This window comes from Eurosta solidaginis, chromosome 3, assembly GCF_040869045.1.
Source record: "Eurosta solidaginis isolate ZX-2024a chromosome 3, ASM4086904v1, whole genome shotgun sequence".
Taxonomy (NCBI): domain Eukaryota; kingdom Metazoa; phylum Arthropoda; class Insecta; order Diptera; family Tephritidae; genus Eurosta; species Eurosta solidaginis.
The window spans coordinates 215893148-215912039 of record NC_090321.1 but is presented as its reverse complement, the minus strand read 5'-3'; positions in this window follow the sequence as shown (position 1 = coordinate 215912039).

The following is an 18892-nucleotide window of genomic DNA, read 5'->3' as shown; positions in this document are numbered from 1 at the left end:
GTAAAGCTAATTCACATATATCGAACAGGGACTAGCTTTCAATGGCAAAGTGAGGATACTACGGTCTCCATAGTAAGGAGCAAAGGATAGGAACAGTTCTCGTTCTTCGTTAATTTGTTTGGTAAAGTTTTGTGGGCTCTAGTCCTGTCCCAGTAAATATCGCCGTTTGCAAATTTTGCAATTTTTTTTTTATAAAAAAATTTTTTTAAGATAAGTTATCCGAGAACATTAAATTCAAAATTCAAGTCGCAAAATCGATGGTGCAATATTCATTGGGATGATACGTCGCATGGAAAGAGCCATTTGTATCTACAATTTTTATTAGGACCGGAATACTGAAAATAGTTCCAAATTGTTTGCGCTATTCCTGTCGATGTTAATAGGCTCTAGCTTTTACTAATCACGTTTTTCCGCCTCATTTTTTTGTTCCGGCTCCTATTTCAATTCATGGCAGCGTTCCTATGCTTTTCTTATTGCATTCAAATTCAACTTTGTCCTGTAGGCGGTGCCCGATGCGCTCTAGAAGGCTGCTAAACATTTGCAATGGTGCCATCAAGGAAATCATGTCTCATTATCTGAACATTATATATGGTTTACATTGGAGTTTGGTTTTATCGGATGGGTCCTATATTCAACGTTCAACTGGCTACGTGGGGAATGATGCTGAGCTCACGTTTGTACAGTACTCCATTAACAAGCGCCCTGGAATGCAAATAATCAGTGAAGAGACTTCGCTAAGTTGCCAGAGGAGAATACAGCACCCTTTAAATTGCCGGCAGATGTCTCTATCTGCTTTGGAGAAATCGAAAGGAGAGAGGAGTTGCATATGATCTATCAGGCAGAAAAATCGTGGATAAAATCTAGGGCCTGGACATTTTCTAATATACTAACTGGATAATGTCTTTTGGGGTTGCATATAAATTAGCAGGTCAGTTACAGCAGGTGTAGAAAGTACGAGCTGCAGGAAGAAACGGTTGAGTATATTCTATGTACGTTTTCTGTGCTCGCTAGATCTATTTTCCAGCTATTAGTGGCAGCAGAATTCCCAGATCTTGAGGTAGCAATTAAGCTAGGTCCTAGAAAACTTCTAGAATTTGCCAAGAGGGCGCAGTTATTTTAATACATAAGCCCAGGTAACTAATTGAGGTTTTTTCTTTCGGTCCAACAAACGGAACTTCAATAGCCTATCCAGAAGATAATTGAACACAAGCGCTCTTAAGTAGTAAGTGGCTTGAATCTCATGCACCTCCCAGGGGACCTATGATGACAGGCTTTAACCACTTAGGTGGACCTTCGGTGTCGAGGTTAAAAAAATCGCTACCGTTACCGTCAAGCTCCCTCAAGCTGCCTGGAACTACTTGGAGTGTTTGGATGATGCCGAAATGAGAGAGGTAGTTTCTGAGAAACTTTAAACCCTTTACTGAAGATTTCATAAAAATCGTTTAGGGCGCTATCATCCCTTCAGCATATTAACTGGCGACCTAACATATCGTACTCTCAGTGGCGACCGTTACCTGGCTTGGGCTAAAACATTTTATTGCACATCTTCGCCTTATATTAGCCTGGTATGACTCTAATCGAAATATGGCAACCATCAACTCATAGAACTTCGAGATTTTCAAAAAACCAGTTGCTCACTTTAAAAATGATTACCAGTTGGCTACTTGGGCCTGATATCCTTGCTATATAACTAGTCTACAGGTTTATAACTAGTTGGTGCAACTGTAGGGTGTAAATATATACAAACATTTTTATATGCAAATCTATAAAATTACACGTGTATATAAATTTCTTATTGTTATTGTTTTTAATGTAATTTTCTTTCTTGTTATTTTTATAATTGTGCATTCTTCTTCTTCCGCTTATCCGCAATGCACTCATATTAAGCTGATACATACATATATACATCACATATATGTATATATTATTTATATACAGTTACTGAGAACTAAAATTAAACCATGGGTTTTTTTAAAATTTCAAAATATGTATGTTAAATAAAAACAAGTAAAGCCGCAGTCATTGGTGCCGTATGTCGTATCGCTGTATCCGTATCCCTAACGTAATCAGCTGTTTATCGTTGCGACGGTAAACCAAAACCCAATTGGTTGGCTACGATACGGTTACGACCTTAGCGGCACCAATAATCGATTGCATTGATTCTCATAAGGTTGGTCGAATCAGCTGTTAAAAGGTTACCGATACGGTTACCGATAAAGCACCAATGTCTCCAGCTTAAGAAAGGCTAAGTTCGGGTGTAATCGAACATTACATACTCAGCTGAGAGCTTTGGAGACAAAATAAGGGAAAACCACCATGTAGGAAAATGAACCTAGGGTAACCCTGGAATGTGTTTGTATGACATGGGTATCAAATGGAAGGTATTAAAGAGTATTTTAAAAGGGAGTGGGCCATACTTCTATAGGTGGACGCCATTTCGGGGTATCGACACAAAAGTGGACCAGGGATGACTCCGAAAAAGTGGGCGTGGCTATAGTCCGATATCGTTCATTTTAAATAGCGATCTGAGATGAGTGCCCAGGAACCTACATACCAAATTTCATCAAGATACCTCAAAATTTACTCAAGTTATCGTGTTAACGAACAGACGGACAGACGGGCAGACGGAGGGACGGACGGACATGGCTCAATCAATTTTTTTTCGATACTGATGATTTTGATATATGGAAGTCTATATCTATCTCGATTCCTTTATACCTGTACAACCAACCGTTATCCAATCAAAGTTAATATACTCTGTGAGCTCTGTTTAACTGAGTATAAAAATTAGCTCGTAAATTCCTTTGAACCAGAAATTTTCAAAACTGTGACAGGGCGTATGAGTAACATTTTCGATCGATGCATCGAGTTTGCTTACAAAGTGAAAGTAAGCTGCCAAGGTGACTTGTTGTTGTTATTATAGCAATAGGGACACTCCCCGAAAGCCCAGGGGAGTTTTACCGATGTTGAAGATCCTTTGCCGGATACAGATCCGGTAACAAGCACCATTAAAGTACTAGCCCGACCAACTCGGGAACGATTTGGTATGACCATATGAAACTTTCTGGGCCATAACGGCCTATATAGTCGCCTATTTTAGTCGCCTCTTGCGACAGGCATATCTGCTGCGGGTATATTGTAAGCCCCCTAACGCTTCTGATTGAAAATCATTAAAGGCCGTTGAAAACTTGAGAATTAAAGAAAATGCGCGATCTACCTCCGAAAAGATTAAGGCGGAGCTTTCCTTCTAGTTCCTAATTTCTTTTAATTTGTACTAAAAATTGGCGAAACGGGATCTACATGTTTTTGCAGACTCCGATCGGCAGCTGCAAAGCAAACTCATTTTCACTGAGGGGGTGGTCCCGCTAAGAAACATTTTTTTTAATTGAAAAATTGAAAACACCTTTTCAAAATTTTGTCATTTGACTTTGCTCGGGACTTGAACCAAGGACCTTCGGCGTGGTAGGCGGAGCATGCTACTGCCACAACACGACGGCTGCCAGGATTCATATATACAATTCTATCGATAGAGAGCTTATTAGATTTAAAGCCACTCTTATAAGGATAATCAATTTTCCGAAAGAGGGCTTCGCTCTATCACAAAGTCTGCTAGATAGATCCTAGTATCTCTTGACAGGATTGCCTTTCATGTCTATTGGCTAGATCACAGTAAACTTCAAATTCGCATTCAAGCACTCATTCGTCCATATTCTGCATTAGAGTAGATGTATGATATTTAGCAACTCCTCGGCTGTGGGTGCGAATAACTCGACCGATAGTCCAGCGCCTTGTGACTTTTAAGCCTAGGTATTGGAATTCTCGCGTCATGATGGTGTTTTGACGTATATTTCATCATCAGAGGTTGTGGTTGTGGTCATCTTTCTAGTTATCAAGAAATGAGGAAAGGTGTGTCCTCCATAAATTAAGTACGTTCCATGCCTAGCTTACTAGGTCATTTTTATTCCTGCGAGACTTTGCCCTGTGCTTGAAACTTTCCGCAAAAAACCAGGTTATCTAGTCGAATTTCTGAGTAGTATTCTAATCAGCTAGCATGTGAAGCTCTGCACACTCACGACGTTCGACCAAAAGCATATTTTACTTCGAAAGCGTCTCTCTCCCTTCTTCACGTCCTGATAACGCTCCCAACAATGCGCACAAAGGTATTATTTTTCCACGTTTACTGGAAAATTTTGGTATTTGCCGCCGCGGTATCTAGTGAGTGCGAAATGTGCTCCCAGTTTCATCGTCAGGTCAAAGATTTCTGCGAATGGAGCAATTTTTCCATTTTTCTGTTTCGTGTGTAGCTTCTCGACGCAAAACTTTCTAAGTCACTATTCGCACTTTGTTCTCTACACACAGACATGGGCGTATATTGACTGCCACTTGATTATGGTTGGTCTCTATGCATAGTCCTTGTAGAGTGAAAACACTCGGACAGAGGCGCTATACTTGCGTCGATCGCGAGGTGATAAATTAGGATTCGTGTTGTTTGATCGGGAGACAGCCCAATAGCTTGTTATATCTTCTAATGCTGGAACCTTATAGAACGACATTACTTAGCGGTGACTTCGGATGAAGTTGTCGAAAATCCCGAAAGTCACTAGGACAGCAAACTTCTGGGAAGCAGTACCATTCCTTAAAAGGGTACGGCCATTCAAAGTACGTGGCCAAAAATCACATTCCTCTACCCATTTGTCATGGTCGTCGTCAGAAAAGATATTTCTTACTGGAGGATTGGTGGTATTTTGCATCGGAGATAGTTTTTTGCCCAGCTGAATTGGAAAAGAATTTGATATTAATAAATTGAGCTGCTTGGATTGCTCTCAAATATTTCAACGACTATCCCATTCTGTCCCGATATCGTCCATAATTCGGGTTCATATATCAAGTCAGCTATACTGAAAGACATATAGGATGTAATTTGTTTTCTCCGTGAAAGGATTTTTTTTCAATTGTCTACTAAGTGCAGATACGGCGCTGGGCTTGGGATTCGCCACATAAAAACACCTACAAAATAAAAAACTAGATAGCAGGTCTTCAGTGCCTTAAAGCCTGAAATTGAACTGTGTTGCGATCGACCTCCTTTGCGGAGGCGTCGAACTATTTTACCATTAAGATCATCATCTCCAAGTGCCCATGTGTAAATTTGAACCGAATATAGATGGCTGTAGGAAAGACGGAGTATCTCTCGCCACCTGTGGTCTGCTCCTACATATGTAGATAGGCCTCGAGTCAGCTAAGTAAATGCTGGGTGGACAATATACCTTGAAGGGTAGCGAGGTTCTTCTGGCCGGATAGCAGGCGATCTGCTGAAACTATTGGGTTCACCAAGGCTCATCTGTCAATGGTGATTGGAGTTTTGACGAGTCACAGTCCAATGGGATTCCATTCCTCTTACAACAGTTGCATGGAGGATGCCGAAGTTGATTCAGAATAAGGTCAGAGTATTTTAGTCATTCCGAAGAACTTATTAGGGGTTGAGATCGGTCGTACTCGAAAATCTCTCTAAGTAGCTCTACTTCACGTCGCCGTTCACACGTTCACGGACCTTCATGCTGTCCAAGTGAACTCTTCTTGCCGGGTGGCTTCTTCTCAAATTAACCTAAGCTCACTTAGGACTTTAGCATCCGGTTGAAGAAATCGGAATGTGTGACAAATGGCTAGCTTTTTAGGAAAATTTGTGAAAAAAGTTTACTGTTCCACTTTACCTATGAGTGACTGTAAGTATATGCACCCTCATCACCTCTGTCACCTCTCGCCCTTCGACCAGCTGTTCACCTTTGCAATTTTTGTGACGCACAACACTTTTCCGTCCTCTCAGCACCCAAACTACCCAAATCAAATATTTATTTGTCGTCAACATTTGATTTCATACATTTCATTGCTCGTAGCCAGCAGCAACTATAAATTATTGGTTTTCGGTTGAGCTGCTTTTGTATGTATGTATGTGTGTGCTAGCGTCAATTTATGTTTCATTCACAAATTGTTGAGCTGAGATTATTTCAAACAGTTTCGTTTAGTTTATCGTTAGTTTTAATTTCATTGTATTTGTTGTTGTTCAAATTGCTGCTGGTATTGTTGCTGTAGATATCACTTTTGTTCACCACACGCTTCATTTTACTTTGTGTTTCTGTTGTTGTACTTAGTATTTTCCTCTTTTATCTGGTTCTCATTTGTGAGACGCCAATTTTATCATCAACTCGGTACGCAAGTTTTCCGCTTTTTTGCTTGCCCCTTTCTGCGCCACCGTCATTAACATTTATTCCATCTGTGTCTGAATGTGTGTCTGCTCGAACATTTGGACTGTAGACCTCACACAGCATTGGATTAGTTTTGTTTGTATGTAATCTCACTCAGCCACCACATCCACCCACAATAACGGCAGTTCCGCTAGCCGTGGCTGTCACCGACATTTCGCTGATAATTTTCGACTTACGAGTGCGCAAATCATTACGACTACTTGGGGAATTCTTATGTGATTAAAATGAAATTCTAAATTTAGATTTGTTTGAGAACAATAAGACTAAGTGCGTAATTCTATTATAAAGCTCGGCCAAGACAAAAATTTACTGCGCAATAAAGCCAATGCGCTTAAAACTCATTGAATGAATAAGAGTGACCTAAGACACTTTTTTATGCGGAAGTTTGCAACGAACTTGCGCAGTAGAAAGGGTTGAATGTTGGTACTAGAAGCGGAAGTCTTAACCAGGTCAGATGAAAGGGGATCTCTACATCTTTGCGGTGATCCTTCGCAGTGAATTTCAACGAGCCGATAAAATATAAAAATAAGATGAGACACGATATGGGTTAAGTTAGGTTAAGATGGCGTGCATGGGAGGTTCCCACACTTCCAATCGGAGATATTATTGTCCATTTTGAGTGCCCACAGTGAGTGTCGGGTGGTGGCACATTCGTCAAACTAGTTTAGTTTCTAGAAGTACTCAACGAACAACTTGCTTTCTGCGATGAAATTAAGAATGAGCAGAAGATTCACCTTCCCAACATCTGCCAGACTGTAGAAAAACGGGACGCCTTGAAATTTGAGTTTGTTTTTTACAGTCCTGAATATCGGAGGAGAAAGATATGCACCGACTCCTCATCCTGATTGCTTGTGAAGAGAGAGCTTATTGGTATGCGCCGCCATTGGATTATCAGGGCAATAGCAAAATAATCTGTTATGAGACCCGTAAGTATTGTCACAGTACTTTCCTCTCCAAACATCGCCATAAGAGCCTTGAGACCTCGCATTATTCCCGGTTAATCCACACCAAATCCGTTGCCCTCATCTCATATTCCTCGATTTTCCTCATGAGACAACCTAGCGGTGGTCATACATAGCTGTCCGCCCCGCTTATGTCCGTTTCGAAACCGTTCCTAGCCAATCTCATCAGAAAATTCGTTTCCTCCAATATCACTGCGCCCAGAAGCCCAGCAAAGGGAAACATTGAGATCCCAGCGGGTCTTGACACCTCCACATGATATCTGATTTTATCACCTTGGTATCTAATGCCTTTAAGATGGAAGACAAAGATCGCTACATTAGTGTCTGGGAAGCTACTGCCCTGGAGCAGTCTGGCTGCTCTCTATATGGCATAGTCCGCCACCTGGAAGAGACTGCATGAGTCAGAAAGTCCGTACGATTGATTTACCTGCAGAGGTTTTCGTACATCTCAACTCCAGTTCCCTTTTTCCTTTTTCGAGCTGTTTTTGCAGATTGTAATGCCCCTCCTACTATTGCGTTCTCTATTCATAGAGCCCCTCTCACGGAAAAAACCCTGAACGAGCACTTGACATCAGCGAAAATTTACGGTTAGTACTTCCTGAGGAGCGCGCTGCTTACTGCGCCAGATGATTCAGGACATACTAGCACCTTCCCAGCCCTATTTTGATTGCTCTTATTTTCTAGCGCTCCACCTGTCAAAGCTCCACACGTTACTATCGTTGGATTGACTGTATTGTACATGCCATGAATGATATGCGGTGACAGTACCCAGTTCCTCCCGAAAGCCCTTTTGCAGATGGAGAGATTTAGGCCATACTGCTCTTCCGATTTACGTTACTTTTGAAGTTTTCTTACAAATTGGCTGGACGATACCTACATTCTATATGTTAACTCTAAGCGGCTTCTGCAAGCAAATAAATTTGAAAAAGAGCACGACGGAACGAAGAGAGGCTCGACCTAAAATCTCTTCGGAGGCTATCGCAATTTACATTTATTAAATTTTTTTAAATTCTGATGTCATTTTGAGAAGCATACGACTTCAGAACCCAATATGCCTCTGGTGGAAGTATTGAGCTTATCATACCCAAAAGAAATTACAAATCTATTTTGAAAACCGGATATCAAATGAGCAAGTAGAATGAAAAACTGGTGGCCGCGGTAGATGTAGTGTGCTGGACTAACAAACCAAAGGTATTCGACTCAAGTGATGGCACAAATAACTTCAAAATACTACAGAACTTTTTTGGAATAAGGGGTAGCCCCTCGGCTGTGGGTTGGCAGCCGCTTTCAGTGTATTTGTGCCATGAAAAGCTTCTCAGCAAATTTCATTGGCCTTACTAACTGCGTTCGGAGTCGTCATAAAAGCTTGACCTTAATGTCTTCGGAGATATATCGCATGTAATTATAAGTATTCCAGACTTATTTATATGTACGTACAAGTATATTTGTATATATATTGTATATTTGTAATTTTTAGAACGTGACTGGGTGTTTATTTAAAAAAATGTCCAATTACCTTTAATCGTTAGTTTTTATATTTTCCATGCATGAGCAATTAATAAGTGAAATTCTATTTAATAACGAAGCTGTTAAGCCATTTTTTACTTATATGTAAATAACGATAATGTCTTTCTTTGTTGGTAGGCATAAAGGACAATTGTCATATAAAAAATAAAAAAATAAATGTAAGGCGCGATAACCTCCGAAGAGATCTAAGGATGAGCTTCTCTTCCAATTAGCGTCGTGCTCCTCTTGATTTTCCTTACAAATTGGCCGGACGGGACCTACATGTTTTATGCCGACTCCGAACGGCATCTGTAAGGCAGATGAGTTTTCACTGAGAGCTTTTCATGGCAGAAATACACCCGGAGCGCTTGCCAAACACTGCCGAGGGCGACCCCGCTTAGAAAATTTTTCTTCTAATTGAAAAATCTTATTTCTAAAATTTTTATGTTGCTTTGCCCGGGGTGCGAACCCAGGGCATACGGTGTAGTAGGCGGAGCACGCTACCATCACACTACGGTGGCCGACAATTGTCATATAGGAAATTCAAAAAGGAAATTTCCCCGGCATCTCGTTGTTGTTTTTGTAGCGATAAGGACACTCCCCGAAGGCCTTGGGGAGTGTTATCGAGGTTGATGGTCCTTTGCCGGATACAGATCCGGCACATTCCGGAAACAAGCACCATATAGGTAGTAGCCCGATCATCTCAGGAAAGATTTGGCATGACAACATGAAACCTTCTAGGCCATACCGCCCTCCCACCCCCAAGATCCATGAGAAGTTCAGGGTCGTCAGAGCATTGGCTGTTAATGAAACAGGAGTCGCCACGGGTAGGTGAGGATGACAATTGGGTTGGAGAAACTATATATTGCGTTAGCAACCCCTTCAGGGTGTTGCACTACACAACCCCTTGAATCAATTTGGTATTTTAGTCGCCTCTTACGACAGGCATACCTTCCGCGGGTATATTCTAAGCCTTCTAACCCGCTGGGGGTGCTCGGTTTCCTCTTCAGGAGCCGTAAGAACTGCAGCTCCACTTGGGAATGAAATTCGGTGGTCCGTTAACCAATCTGGATAATTATGAAGCATCTGCAAATTTTCAAATAGAGCAGCTAAGTCAAGAAAAAGTTGTACAGGGCTCCAACCCGTTTTGTTTAACATTGGATTTCGGCAGTTTTTCTTTATTATATTGTAACGAATTTACTTGCAAATCCTCTTCTTTGCAACCTTCTGCTAAGTTCGAATCACTAAACTGTTGAATAAATTACTCCAATATTTAATAATGCAAAATGGCCTTTATTAAAGTTCTTTACAATAACACTACAACTGGTTTTCAAAATAATACTGCTATTGCTCGACAGATAGCGTGCTTAATCGAAACTGATTCCAGCGCCTCTACATTTGCAGCCTTTTATACTCTCCGATTTCCTCGTTCGCATCTTCTATGCGCTTCCATTTCCAGAATCTACTAGTTGGCCATCAGCTATCAAATTTCTCAGATGTAACTGCAATTGTACGATTTTATAGCTTCTCTCATTGCATACTTTCGGGAGTATCTCAGATATATGCATGTGGTTGTGCGTTGCTCTCAGCTGCGTGTACCTACATATGTGTAGACATAATGATTATTCGTTTATGTAATACATAATGATTGATTTACGGATGTGCATACAAGGCGCTGCTTAGCATCGGCTTAGAGATGGCAGTACCCCTTAGCGTTGCTAATATTCGTAACACTGCCCTCCACCTAAGTCTGATCGTCCCGATCAGACAAATCTCTCGATCTAAACGCTGTCAGCCTTTCCAAATGAACCACTTTCATTTTGGTTCGTGGTTTGCCAATGGTTTGTATGCGGTACACTACATCGTTGATCCGTTTTACAACTTTTTATGGACCTTCCCAATTACACTGCAATTTCGGGGACAAACCTTTTTTCGTTGTGGGTTGTATAACAGCACCAAATCTCCTTCCTGACACCCTTCCGAATTAATCGCTTTATCGTACCTCGCTTTCATCTTGTCACTCGTTGCCTTACCAGATCGTGTATCTCTCTCAGCTCTTCTTCCAAGACACCAGTGGATTTCTTGACATTTCTCTCCGCATCGGCATCTATCCTATACTTCAAATCAGCTGGCAGTCGAAGGTCATTGCCAAAAATTACCTTTGCGGGAGTTTGGCCCGTTGTCTCATGTACTGCCGATCGGTAGGCCATCAAGAATAATGATATGTGTATATCCCAGTCCTTATGGTACTTGTCTACTACTTTCCTTGAATGCTCCTCCAGTGTTCTATTGAAACGTTCCACCATACCATCGGACTGAGGATGCAATGCAGTTGTCCGTGTTTTCCGAACGCCCAACTTCTTGCACATTTCTTGGAACACAGCTGATTTAAAATTTCTGCTTTGGTCAGAATGTAACTCCATTGGTACCCCATACCTTGCAACCCAATCGTTTGTAACCTCTTCTGCTACTGTTTCTGCTTCTTGGTTTGGGATTGGGTATACCTCTGGCCATTTACTGAAATAATCTATAACCACCAGTATGTATTTGTTTCCGCGCCTGCTAGTAGGAAATGGACCTGCGACATCCATGGCGATACTTTTAAATGGTGCACCTGAAATATACTGCTTCATCTGGACAAGACTTCGTGTTTTGGGCCCTTTCGCTCTGTTGCGAACCTCACAGTTGGCAATCCACTCGGTGACTGACTGACGGCAACCAACCCAATATAATCTCTGCTTAATTTTCTCGAGCGTCTTCGTGATTCCATGATGACCTCCACTTTGACCATTATGCAGCTCGCTGAGCACGTCAGGAATCCTCTTTCAGGGAACAACTTTCATTTTCTTCTTGCATTTACCATCCTCACTCTCCCATACTCGACCAAGGCAACCGGATTTCAATTCTGTTCCACTATGCCCAATATGACTTCGCAATGGAACTCTCTGCTGACATCGCTGCTCTGTTTGGTCTTTCGTTTCCTTCGAGCCCTTGCATAGCATGTGACAGATCTGTATCTTCTAGCTGACACTTCCTTAGCTGTTCCTTGTCCTATTCATCTGTACATGTTATAGCCATTAGCCGGACATCTATAATGTCTTCTTTAGCCTCGGCCTTTGAACAGTGCTTGCATTCCAAACAATATGGTCTTCGTGACATTGCATCCGCATTTCCATGGGTACTACATTTTCGATGCTCAACAGAAAAGTCATAGCTTTGTAGTCGCTCGATCCAACGTGCCAATTGTCCTTCCGGATTATGGAACTGCAGAAGCCATTTCAACGCTGCGTGATATGTCCTGACACGGAATCGCTGGCCGTAGTGTGTTTAATGCACTCTACAAATGCCAACTGCTCTCTCCGCGTAACGCATTAGTTCCTCTCTGGTTTTCCATTCGAACGGCTGTAATATGCAACTACCTTCTCCTGTCCATCGACCAGTTGTGATAAAACGCCTCCTATAGCATATCCACTCGCATCTGTATCTAGAATAAATGTTGCTCCTGGAATCGGATATGCTAACATTGGGGCAGTGCACAACCGCTCCTTCAATGTTTGGAAAACCACTTCTTGCTCCTTCTTCCATTCAAAAGCTTTATTTTTTCTTGTAAACTCATGGAGGCTATGGGCTACGCTGGAAAAATTTGGTACAAATCGGCGGTAATATGTGCACAGCCCAAAGAAACTTCTCAATTCATGTAGGTTCTGTAGTCTTGGCCAATCCTTTACAGCCTCTATCTTTTCGTTCGCAGTGCAGATGCCCTCCGTCGTTACCTTGTTGCCCAAATAATTTACTTCCTTTTTAAACAGCGCACACTTTTTGGGACTTAACTTAAGTTTCTCTGGAAAACTTCCTCTAAGTTTTTAAGATGTTCATCAAAGTTCTTGCCCAATACGATGATGTCGTCCAGGTACACCAAGCATGTTTTCCAATGTAGTCCTTTCAATACCTGATCCATGAGTACCTCGAAAGTAGCAGGTGCATTACATAGTCCAAAGGGCATTAGTGTAAATTGCCAAAGACCATCTCCGACGCTGAAGGCTGTTTTCTCTTTGTCTTCCTCCTTCACCTCCATTTGTCAGTAGCCGCTTTTCAAGTCCAGTGTGGAAAACCATTTCGTACCAGAGAGCGAGTCCAGAGTGTCGTCAATTCTTGGCAATGGGTAGCTATCCTCTTTCGTAACGTCATTAAACTTCCGGTAGTCCACGCAAAACCTCATTTTTCCATCCTTCTTGTTTACAAGTACTACCGGTGAGCTCCAGGGACTAGCTGATGGTTCGATGACGCCGCTGTCGCTAATTTCTTGTATAATTTGACTCACAACTTCCCGCTTCGCCAGTGGAACACTACGTGAAGGTTGATATATCGGCTTCGCATCTCCAGTGTCAATTTGATGTTTCACAACATTGGTGCGGCCTGGTTTGGAACCATCCTGGTCAAATATGTTTGCGTACTTTAGGAGCAGTTGCTTCGCCTTTCTCTGATAATCTTGGTCTAGCCCCTCCGTCCATGCCGTGATGTCATTTGGAAGATCAGTCTTGCTAGTTGAAACGTGTTCCTGGAGCTGTTCACAGTTAATAACTCCTTCAGCCTCTTGGCATCTTCCCAATATAGCACCTTTTGTCAGTTTGAGTGGTGACTTGAACTCATTGAGTACTCTTACCGGAATACGTCCATCTTCTTTTGTCATAGCCAGGGTTTTTCCTACAATTATGTTGATTTGTTTGCTGCTTCGACAACCCACAATTTGTTTGTCCCACAATCTCCATCAACCTTTGCCCAGATGACTGCTTCGGATTTTGGTGGTATTTGCTGACTCTCTTCCACCAGCACTCGTTTACTGCTGCAGCCTCTCTCGTAGCCAAAATTAAGTGGCATATCCATGTCCTTATATCGCATCGTCTTGCTTTGCATATCGATCTTGATGCCTTGGTCGATTAAGATGTCCACTCCAATTATGATTTCATCAACAATCTCTTACTTACTTACTTACTTAATTGGCGCTTAACCGTCTAAACGGTTATGGCCGTCCAACAAGGAGCGCCAGTCGCTCCTTCGCTCCGCCAACCGGCGCCAATTGGTCACACCAAGGGAGTTTAAATCGTTTTCCACCTGGTCCTTCCAACGGAGTGGGGGCCCCCTCTACCTCTGCTTCCATAGGCGGGTTCCGATAGAAACACTTTCTTGGCCGGAGCATCATCTTTCATTCGCATAACATGGCCTAGCCAGCGCAGCCGCTGCGCTTTAATTCGCTGGACTATGTTGATGTCTGCGTATAGCTCGTACAGCTCATCATTAAATCTTCTTCGGTACTCGCCATCGCCAACGCGTAGAGGTCCATAAATCTTTCGAAGAACTTTTCTCTCGAACACTCCCAAAGCCGCTTCATCTGCTGTTGTCATGGTCCATGCTTCTGCCCCATATAGCAGGACGGGTACGATAATCAACAATCTCTGCCACTATAAAATTGTGTACTACAGTGACGTTCCCAATTGCGACTTCACATGCTACTTCACCTAGAACCGTGGTGTCTTCTCCAGTGGCTGTACGCAATCTTGCTCCATGCAATGGTCTTATCTTCTTGTTGACTAAATCCACTCGAATGATGGAATGAGATGCACCCGTATCTACAATCAGTAAACGTTCCTTTCCATCCACATGTCCCCCGACAGTAAGATTGTTTGACCTTCTTCCAATTTGCGAGATAGAGATTATGGGGCATTCAATTAAGGGAGCCAGCTGTCGCCGCTTGCGGCTGACTCGCTTTAGTTTAACGATTGAGTGGACTTGGAGATTTGCTCATCTCCTTCAGCTCTGCGTTTACGGCCACCCACATTGTTGGAGCTATTGGGACCGGTGCTGCAATATCATGCAATATGACCTGGGTTGCCGCACTTGAAACATTTAATAACTCCGGCATTTTTCTGTTGTGATCCCTTCAGTGCTTCCAAAATTGTGTCTACCCATTCTGGCCTTTCTACTTCCACACGATGAGCTTTATATGCTGGTTTACTCAATAGGGAGGCAGTTTCCTGAGTCAATGCATGTGATACCGTTTCTGCAAATGTTGGCTTTGGGTTTGCGTATGTGGCTCGCTTCGTTTCGACGTCCCGTATGCCATTTATAAAGCCCTGAATTTTTACCCTTTCGGTGTATTCCACGGGTGCGTCGGCATTCGCCAAATGTGCAAGCCTTTCGACATCTGACGCAAACTCTTGCAAAGTCTCTGCTTCCTGTGTTTGCTTCCGTATCGCCTCTCTAGAGCGCTCATCAATGTTTCGTAGTTGTTCCGCTCTCCCTTGGGAATAGTCTGTAGGATTTCAGCAGCAGATCCTTTCAATTCCACGAATAGTGCAGCAACTTTATCTTCAGCACTCCAGTTGTTCACTGCTGCGGTCTTCTCAAACTGAATCTTAAACACCTGCAAAGGAACAGAGCCGTCAAAAGATGAAGTTTTTACCTTCGTATTGCTTGCTGAAACAGCTGGCCGATTTAGTTGCAACTCCTGTATACGACCTCTCAAAGCATCCACCTGGGCCTCGATATTTTTTCGTCCATGCGCGCTTCGAGTTTTGATGATATACCCGCCTCTTGCGCTTCGAGTTGTACTGTTATGCGTGTCTCTTGTTCTTTCAGTTGTGCTTCCATCTTTGTTGTAATCTGTGTTGACATTTCTGAAATACGCGTTTCTTGTGCTTCAATCTTTGATGTTATGCGTGTCTCCTGCGATTCCAGTTGAGATGCCACATATGTCTTCTGTTCTTCCATCTTGGATGTTAAACGGTTCTCCTGGGATTCTAGTTGAGATGCCATATATGTCTTCTGTTCTTCCAGTTGAGATGACATTTGCGACGACATTGATGTTACTGTCGATGTTTGTGCAGATATTGCAGCCAATATCATGTTCAAGTCTGTGCTCGTAACTGTCTGCGATGTTTCGTTTTTCTTTTAAATTTTTATTGTTGTTTCGTCACCATCAAGATCAAAGACATACTCGTTCACATCAATTCCTTGCGACTCCATTACCTCTAGTAGCCGTGCTTGAAATTCGATCTTATTGCCGGTTGTATTCAATCCACGGCTCTCCAACTCCTTCCTCAGTTGCTGGATCTTTAATTCACTGAACTTTGCCATGACCTTGTTGTCCTCTGGAATTTATTCAACACTTCCTCTTCTGACACCAATTGCAACGAATTTACTTGCAAATCCTCTTCTTTGCAACCTTCTGCTAAGTTCGAATCACTAAACTGTTGAATAAATGCCTCCAATATTTAATAATGCAAAATGGCCTTTATTAAAGTTCTTTGCAATAACACTACAACTGATTTTCAAAATAATACTGCTATTGCTCGACAGATAGCGTGCTTAATCGAAACTGATTCCAGCGCCTCTAAATTTGCTGCCTTTTATACTCTCTGATTTCCTCGTTCGCATCTTCTAGGCGCTTCCATTTCCAGAATCTACTAGTTGGCCATCAGCTATCAAATTTCTCAGCTGTAACTACAATTGCACGGTTTTATAGCTTCTCTCATTGCATACTTTCGGGAGTATCTCAGATATATGCATGTGGTTGTGCGTTGCTCTCAGCTGCGTCTACCTACATATGTGTAGACATAATGATTGATTCGTTTATTTAGATACATAATGATTGATTTATGGATGTGCATACAAGGCGCTGCTTAGCATCGGCTTAGAGATGGAAGTCCCCCTTAGTGTTTCTAATATTCGTAACAATATTATATTATGGTTCAGGTCAGCGCCACGGCTAGTCACGCAAGGAGGAGGAGAGTTTAACCACAAAAAAATGAATGTCAAATAATTTATGGATCACCCCAGGCCCTATTTGTTGGGCTATCACTTTGTAAAACCCTTAGATCCAGCAATACTTCATGAGTATCTTGTTATAGGAATTTGTCTACGAAACGCAGTGGTAAAGGCGGTCTACTGCATATGAACCCTTTAACATAGGATATACTCAAAAAGAAAAAAGTACCAATTTATTTTATTTCTAAATAAATTTAACGTCTGGCAATACGCCATCTAAGACAGAAACCATTGTTATACCCATCCGTCATAGGTGGCGCTATGCAATGTTATCCAATGCTTATGCACGTTTCCTTGTTCACATTCCACAAGAGTGCTACCAGTCAAAATACAAATTGGTCCCAAAAGCGCTTTTTCCCGGGACACTAATGTTTTACAAGCAAATTCACTGGCTTTGTCAGAAATGGGTCCAAAGAGATGTTTTTGGGGGACACAATGTGAAGGTAAAATCCCAAAATTTCACACATTTATTCATGTATTAAAGATGGTGCAAACCCACCTTCAGCTATAAACATCAAAAGGTCCATTAAGCCACATGGATATAACACGATCGAAAAACACACAACTAGGTTTCTATAGGCCTACGCCATGCCTACTGTGTTTTTAGCAGGCATGCTTAACGAACGAAACGATATCATTTCGTTACGATAATCAACGTTAATAAACGAAACGAAGTCACGTTAATTTGACGTTCTTAACGTTAATAAACGAAACGAAATGACTTCGTTTCGTTTATTAGCGTTGATTATCGTAACGAAATGATATCGTTTCGTTCGTTAAGCATGCCTGGTTTTTAGTGTTTGAGGTCACAACATCGAGTCGGATTATTTTATCACCGCAGCTCTCTGGATGCACTTCGAGCCGAATGTGCGAATGCTGCTGTAATTTGAAGAAAAAAGGCGTTTTTCAAAAAGAAAAAAGTCCATTCAAAGAGATGTCGAGAGATAGAGCTACTAGGAAATTGAACGGTGCCCAATTTTTCCAACAATTTCGATGAAAGAGATAAATTTCATTATTGAGATAGATTACCATAGAAAGCAGTGACCAGGTCACCAATGATGTGGGAGTGCTAAGATCATGTAGGGAACACTCTCTGCTTTCTTAGCCTTAGGCAACAATGAAGCACCCATAGAACATGCTGGACCCATATTACGTGTTACGATCAGTGACTGAAAATCATTTTTACTCAAGCGATAACTATGCAACTGTCTAATGAATTCCAAAAGCATAAATAAATAACCTTTCAACAGATAAGATCTTTTGAACTCGGCTTCACACCGGGTAAATCCACCACGTGGCAGATTTCCGCTTCGCCACAAATTAAACAAAGTCCGCGAAAAGAGCGTCGTCGATCTTAAGGCCATTTTCGACAGCACGAACATTTTCTGCCTATATTCTGCAGACAAAAATTTATACACCCAAACAAAATGGCGCTAAGCAACACTACTAGCTCAGCCGAATTGGTGAGGATCATTCCGAGACGGATTTAAATAAGCTCCCGCATCTCTAGCTGCGTTCATTAATTTTGACGCATTGACAGTGTCTTACGTTAACAAATCCTTAGCAATTTTGCCTAGTTTGGCCATACATTGAACTTAAGTGCCTGGTGAAGAAACTTTTCCAAGCGTTCTTTGTATCATTGTGAATGATGACTAAGGCAAGGTGCACACGAGGCTACGCGTCATAGACGCTGCAGGCGAAATTTGTACGCTTTGATGCCGAACACATGTATTTGAATGGAGAGTTGCATACGAGGCGTCAGCTGCATGAAAGCGACAAAGCATGAAATTTTCTTGTAGCTAAGCGTACAGCAATGTTGGTCGCTGAGCGTACGTACGCTTGAAAAAAAGGAAGAACAAGATGTTTGTTTACATTTTTTTGTATGCAAATTTGTGTAATTTGTTAAAAAATGTTACTTTAGTTAATAAAAGTGCGTGAAAGGTATATTACCAAAGCGAAAAAGAGTATTAAACACTACAACAGCATGGTTTGACATTGTTGAAGTGTTTAAAAGGCTAAAAAGTGTTGGAAACTAGAAATCACACTATTCTCTAGTCCGCGGTGGTTTAAAATTGCAGTTCATAATTTACAAAGGCTCGGGGATGCAAACAACGTTTAATACCTATTTTCCTTTGATTTCGGGGACGGATATAGCTGAAGAAATTTAATTTTTTATTTTTTTCAATAATTTTTTGCTTTTTGTAGCGACCATCAAAAGTAGCTTCGTGTGCAGATCTTGAGGCGTAGAGAAATTGTAGCTATATGAAATATCTTGTACGCGTCTATTACGCGTAGCCTCGTGTGCACCTTGCCTAAGTGTGATATCTTATCTGTCAACTG